The sequence below is a fragment of the Miscanthus floridulus genome, chromosome 13, assembly GCF_019320115.1.
Source record: "Miscanthus floridulus cultivar M001 chromosome 13, ASM1932011v1, whole genome shotgun sequence".
In the NCBI taxonomy this organism is placed as follows: domain Eukaryota; kingdom Viridiplantae; phylum Streptophyta; class Magnoliopsida; order Poales; family Poaceae; genus Miscanthus; species Miscanthus floridulus.
In genome coordinates, this window is record NC_089592.1 from 67,206,410 (window position 1) to 67,213,662 (window position 7,253).

A 7,253-nucleotide genomic window follows, 5' to 3' on the forward strand; every position below is an offset into this window, starting at 1 on the left:
TCACCCAGGACGTTTTTCATAGCTAGATTCACCCTGCATTGGATTCTTTCTTGCAGTAACAATCAGCCGAAGAACTTGACTCTGGGAGGAGCATAGTTCTTCCACACAAACTCATATGACTAACTCCTGTTCCCCGATTGAGTGGTCGCCTTGTAGAGCTGACTAGTGTCCAGGCGGTTTCCATCCGCAGCGAAGTAGCTGCTGCGTTCATCCAACTATTGACGAAGGGAGATGGAGGCAATTAGGCAATTGACCTCCGCTCTCTCTTGGGAGGCTTGCAGCGACAATCTCAGAACCACCATGGTGTCCAGAAGATGATGTTAGAAATTAAACCACACGCAGTCATTGACAATCAAGACCTTGGATGCCAATCGATAAGAAAGCAGAAAACTTGTTCTTTCTTGAGATTACCACGCAAATGGTAAATCATGACAACATGTACCTTGTGATGCATGCATTATAGAAAAAATTACCCAAATTTATGGTGGAACCTTTAGATAAAAAATAGCAAATGTTCACATATGTGTACACAAACTTGCAAACCCAAAGTGTACTTTGTACCACCATCAAATAGATGTGATGCTTTATATGCAAGCACATGCCATCTTGCATTTTTGTGCATGCTATTACTCATACACCATCCCCCGACCCCATATACACACATGAATGTTCATGGTGTGCACATGTGTTACAAGCACTTTGAATCAATTGAAATAGTATTGTAATGGGAGCCGAAAGTTTCTAAATGTATACGAAGAACACCAATGCCTATAAGTATAACAAAGAGCACAAATTTAAACGTCAGAAAATTATTTATTTTGGGATAGAGGGAGTACGTAGACCACATCACCCATGAGTTGTTCAAGTGACCGTGAGACCCTAAGAAGGAGTGGGGGTTGTTGAATTAGGGTTACTTAAAATCTACGTGCATCAGCAGCAGCAACCCTAAGGTTGTTGAAGTGTAATATGTTTTAAATCGTTAAAGTTTACAGCTCAATTAACGTGCTAGGTGTTGATACTTTTTGGGTGTTTTTTTTTTACCTAGAAATTCCATTACTCATCTGCCAAAAGGTAGGCAGCGACAAAAACATTTACAATGTCTTGATACTTTTGATATATATGTGACGTATATTTTTTAGTTGAGTTTGTAAAAAAAGTTACCACTTTTAAGATAAAGATATCATGCAAAAGGAAGGGTGCAGCGACAGTCACAAAAGGAAGAATACGGCCATGCAAATGAACAAGGAAGGAGTTGCATGCCCACCCGTATCTCCCGTGATTAGAGGAATTTGAGGATATTTTTTCTTTTTCTAGATTAATTTATTAGTTTAAAAATCTAAAAATCAATGGCTCAGATTGTTTTGTGCTCCCTCTCTATCTCTGTCTATCTCTATCTCTCTCTCATATGAAATATTTTATATTTTATTATTGCACACACACCACTTTATATCTCTAGTTACTTACGCAATGTCTTATGTTGGAACATATTTTCTGTTCCATCTGTACATAATTGTGTATATGTGCTGTCGCAAAGGAAGCGTATCTACCCTACTAATGCACCATCTTTTCTTTCCTACGTCCACACAAGAAAACGATCCCCCGCTGAGATGTCCCCTCTAAGCCCACCCCAAAAAGTGTACCCAGAAAAACAACACATTTCAAACGAACCGTCCAGATGCACTCTAAGCCTTCTCTCTCCTTACTCATTACACAATCGAGGGCCTGGATTGAGTGTATCAAATCTCCTCATTCTCCCCCACACCCACGTCATGCAGCCCCCACCGAGTATTACGAACGCCACGCCGCCAAAAATCACGGAACTTCCCGAACACGCACGGAGGCGGAGGAGGCGCTGCTACTCCTGCCGCGGTCGGCGGAGGAGGCGAGTAGGCGGTGATCGCGCGCGCGGCCGCCGAGGTTGTCGCGAGCGAGGATCAGGGTGCACCGGCGCCGTCGCATACGTCTCGCTCCTGCCGCGATCGTCGTCTCCCGCGGCCGCTACGATCGCGCGCGCGAGGAGGACGCGTGGTCGGCGAGGTGGTCGCGAGCGAGGAGATCAGGTACGCCTGTATACTTCGATCGTCAAACATGTTGCCGCCGAGATGGATCCATGCCGCCGTATATATGTTCCATGCCCAAATCCTGTCTTTGTTCTGAGATCGCATCTGAACACATGCATACACCTAACTGCGTATATACGTATAGATGCATATAGGGTACATGAATTTTTTTATCTTTACTTTTGATCATAGTATATATGAAACTACAAAATGCAGATTTTTTTCCGAAGTACTATCGGTCACTTGCCGAGGAGGTTTAGATGTTCAGAGATGTAGCAAGTACGCTAGGAAAATTTTTCATCTTCAAATTCAGAGGTTCAGATTAGCATTTAGAGGTTCAGATTAGCATTTAGACGGTTCAGATGTCAGTATTCAAATAACCACTGGCGGCAAGATATATCATGGTTCTAATGGACATGTCTATTATATTATTATTACTAGCCCTTGACGGCAAAATGGGGACGCCAGGAGAAGGCCGCACTGCGCTCAGCGATGTAACGAACATACCTACTCCAGGTATTTTCATACACTCATATTTTTTATATAAACCATCATCTATAAAAGTATATAAATAAACAAGGCCATGTCAACAGCTTGCAGCGAAGAACAATGCAGGAGAGAGGAAAGGAATAGAAAACAACGTGAGTACCGCGCTAGGATTAGGGCTCAAGAAACAAGCGAGCAAAGGGAGGAGAGAAATAAGAGGCATCGGGACTACCGTGCTCGATGAAATGCACAAACAACGGCACCTCCTAATGCACCAGATCAGCCAGGTGCTAAAGAATGCTCTTTGCAGGTCATCTGATTGCTATCTTTTTATTATTAATTTTACTTACTGACCTTGTCTTATTACTTCAACAGCAGCGCAATATCCAACTTATGGGACAACGACATCAGCCGTTCTGCAACCAATTAACGAAGGATATTTTTCCGCCCCAAACATGAATTCTATTGACGTTAATATGACCCTATGTACGTCAATTCAAGGAGTGCAGGAATCACCATTTCAGACGAGGAATTCTGGAATTTTTACTGGCCCAACCTCGGTTCAGGACAAAGAAAATCAAACCCCATGTGATGCTTCGGAATGGTTGCGTCGAAATGATAACTACATCAGACCAAGGCAACAAGTATGTGGGGATATCACAATGGAGCCGTCTGCTCAGATGGTTCAGGATCCAGGTGAAATAATAACTGGAATTTTATAGTACCTACTAATGATGCTTTTTTCCATTTTTACGATTTATTTATATCTCACCATATCAACCAAATGATTAAACAGAATCCAGTTCAAGTGCCAATCAATTGCGGAGAAATAGAGAAAGGTACAACAATCTTGAAGAATCGATAAAACAAGAATTATTGGATAAAATGTGAGGCTATACAAGGCACAGGAGAAATATTGCACATCAGTCCATTCAGCATACTCCAAGCAGCAATGCCCAGCCCACAGGTTGCTTGATTCATTTTTCTTCCAATCCATAGTTTCATATATGTAAATTTCTGATGTTAATTATATAACTTTAACCTATAATAACTACTATACAGATGGGACACCAGCTCTTCGCACGTTACATGCAAACATCGATCGGGTAGATGAATATGACACTACCTTGTTCCAGCCGGCAAACAACGAGATACAAGAATCTGATGATGAAGGAGGTGGGTTGCTTTTTAATGACACAAACATGACTGCATAAGAGTTAGTTTTTAACATACCACGTGCTGCCCATGGAACAGATCCCCAGGAAGACATGGAACATCAGAGTGATGACGACGAAGCTAGGCAATTCCACAGGGAAGGTATCGCCTCACGTCGACCATAAATCATTGTGTTTTAAATAAATATATATATATATATATATATATATTAATTTTACCACGTGCGTTCGTAACCACTTCATAACTCTCATGCAGATGACCGATATGAGTCATACCGTATATATGCCAATGGTGTTGCTGGTACTGACGCTGATGATCCGTACGACTATGTCTACCATGATATACCAGACCAGCACCATGTTTTGAAAAAGGTGCCTAATTGCAGACATAGATGATGCTGAAAATGTCGCTGACATACAACAAGGTGAAAACTTGGGTAGCCTGATGGAGGAAAATCAATCTGGAAAATATGTCACTGCTCGAGAATACTATTGTTTCTTAATGCAAGTTCGGCGGGGTCTTTTTAACATCCTGTTGTTTGGAGGACGACTATTCCACCAGTGGGCTGTTGACATGTATATAAAGATTGAGTCTATGAGGCTTGATTGGTATGCTAACCCAGCAAACCAGAAACTCATACGGGCGGAACTATATCAGGTGAGGCAAATATTTTCTTTGCAAAATATGTCGCACACTACAACTAAAAATGACTTTTTTATTATTATAATTATAAAAGTCGATCATTGATAATTGTGTTCATGTAGGGTCTGGTTGATGTTGTTTCAAATGGAGAAACCAGGGCTTCTGAAGTTGGCAAGAGAATTGTGTTGCCACGTTCTTTCCCGGGCGGTGATCGTGACATGATGCGACGGTACCTTAACGCAATGGCCATTGTGCAGCGTTTTGGCAAACCAGATTATTTCATCACTATGACATGCAATCCGCAATGGCAGGAGATCACAGAAAATCTAGAGCCTCGCCAGGAACCACAAGATAGACCTGACTTGGTGGCAAGAGTATATAGGGCCAAGTTACGATCATTGATGGATTTGTTGACCAAGCAAAAGTACTTTGGAGATGTTGCAGCCTATGTGCATGTCACGGAGTTCAAAAAAGGGGTTTGCCGCATGAGCATATCCTGTTAATTATGAAATCAGCAAGTAAATTGACAAACCCTGATGCATATGACAAGGTTATTTGTGCAGAGATACCAGACAAGGACAAGTACCCAGTGTTGCATGGACTTGTGATTAAGCATATGCTGCATGGTCCGTGTGGAGCCTTGAATAGAAAGTGTCCTTGTATGATTGATGGAGCCTGTCGGTTTCAGTATCCACGGCAATTTTGTGATGCAACACAACAGGGCAAAGATTCGTATCCTTTGTATAGGAGGAGAGATGATGGACGTCGAGTGAAAATTAGAGGGGCTGAGTTAGACAATAGGTGGGTGGTGCCATACAATCCAGGACTTCTTATGAGGTATAATTGCCACATGAACGTTGAAGCATGCTCAAGCATCAAAGCTTGTAAGTACCTGTTCAAATATGTATACAAAGGCCATGACTGTGCTTCATTCTCAGTTGAACCTGCTGGAGTTATCAATGAAATCCATCGGTACCGTGATGCACGATACATATCACCCCCCAAATCTATATACAGGATTTTTGGTTTTCATCTTTTTGGTGTATATCCCTCAGTTTTGTAGCTCCAGTTACATCTACCAAACATGCAGTCTGTCATTATTGAAGAGTCTGAAAACCTAGAAGATGTTATCCATAGGCCATCTGCCACTAGGACTACACTCACGGAATACTTCAACATGAATCGTGCTGATAGTTTCGCAAGGACATTATTATATAGGGAGTTCCCAGAACACTACCGGTGGATTAGTGGTCGCAAGGTGTGGCGGAGAAGAAAGAAACATCTAGGACAGATTGGTAGGGTTGTGTATGTGCACCCAGCAGAGGGGGAGAGATGTTTCTTAAGAGTGCTCCTAAACCATGTAAGAGGTGCAACCTCATTTGAGGATTTAAGAACAGTGTCTGGCATCACATACTCTACATTCAGAGAAACATGTGAAAAGAGAGGGCTCATTGAGACAGATAAGTCCCTTGAGTGATGCTGAAACTTTTCAAATGCCAGCCGCACTATGCAGATTATTTGCAACTATACTTGTATTTTGTGAGGCCACCAACGTACATGAGCTATGGGGAAAATACAAAGAATCAATGTCCGAGGATTATAAAAGAGACAATTCTAACACAGCTATGGTCGAGCAAACGGCACTGAGAGACATTAGAGAAATGATTCAGTCGATGGGGAAGGAGTTTAGAAGTTATGACCTTCCTAAGCTCAATGATGCCGGTAAGTTTCATACAAACTAATTCCATCCCTTTCTTTATTTCTTCTTCTTCTTCTTTTGATAAATAATTGGACATTTTTTAGCCTGATTACATTTTCCTCTTTCCATCATAACTGACTTGTATTACTTTCTATCGAATCAACAGTTGAATTTTCCAATGACACCATGAGAGAGGTCAGAGAGGAGCTTTCCATACAAGTGGACCAAGAAGATCTAGATTTATATAAGTCACTTAACATCGACCAGCGAGCAGGATTTGATGAAATTATACATCATGTATTCAATAACAAGAGCCGAGTGTTCTTCGTTGATGGTCTAGGAGGAACAGGAAAAACATTCCTATACAAGGCGATTCTTGCCAGAGTGCACTCGGAGGGATTAATAGGAATTGCTACTGCAACATCTAGCATAGCAGCATCAATATTGCCTAGAGGACGCACAACACACTCAAGATTCAAAGTCCCCATTACACTTAAAGAGAATAGTACGTGCACCTTTTCATAAAGCAAGACGACACCGCTAAGTTACTCCGTATGGCGTCCTTGATTATATGGGATGAAGCTGCTATGATAAGGCGTCAAGCAGTGGAGTGTCTTGATAGGTCTCTCCAAGATATTATGGGCTGGACCTTGCCGTTTGGGGGTAAGGTTATGGTGTTTGGAGGAGATTTTAGGTAGGTTCTTCCGGTAGTTCCACGTGGAAATAGAGCACAGGTAACTGATGCGTCATTACAAAGATCTTATTTGTGGGACAATATGCACAAGATAAGATTGACACGTAACATGAGGGCTCAAACTGACCCATGGTTTTCAAGTTACCTCCTTAGAATTGGTAATGGAACTGAAGAAACCATCAGAGATGATTATGTTCGCCTGCCAGAAGATATTGTGATTGGTTATACACATGATAATAAAGATTCTATAGACATGCTCATTCAGAATGTTTTCCCATCACTTGTGCAAAATGCGAGATTAGCACAATATATGAGCACACGTGACATCCTTTCAACAAAAAATGAGCATGTTGATCAACTAAACTCAAAGATGATTGCCATGTTTCCAGGTGAGGAGAAGGTTTATCATAGATTCAACTCTGTTGATGATGATTCAGTTAACAACTACCCAATTGAATTTCTAAACTCTATTACTCCAAACGATCTCCCTCCACAT

The 7,253-nt window shown here is 41.6% G+C and overlaps 1 long non-coding RNA gene across 1 annotated transcript; it reads left to right on the forward strand.

Moving 5' to 3' along the window:
• The first annotated feature begins 2,503 nt into the window (after nucleotides 1-2,503).
• LOC136502096 (uncharacterized) lies at nucleotides 2,504-7,053 on the forward strand. The gene is made up of 9 exons (XR_010770419.1): nucleotides 2,504-2,576; nucleotides 2,654-2,833; nucleotides 2,922-3,242; nucleotides 3,343-3,513; nucleotides 3,609-3,722; nucleotides 3,801-3,863; nucleotides 3,978-4,379; nucleotides 4,487-6,086; nucleotides 6,230-7,053. It is a non-coding gene; the product is annotated as an uncharacterized lncRNA (long non-coding RNA).
• The last annotated feature ends 200 nt before the right edge of the window (nucleotides 7,054-7,253 follow it).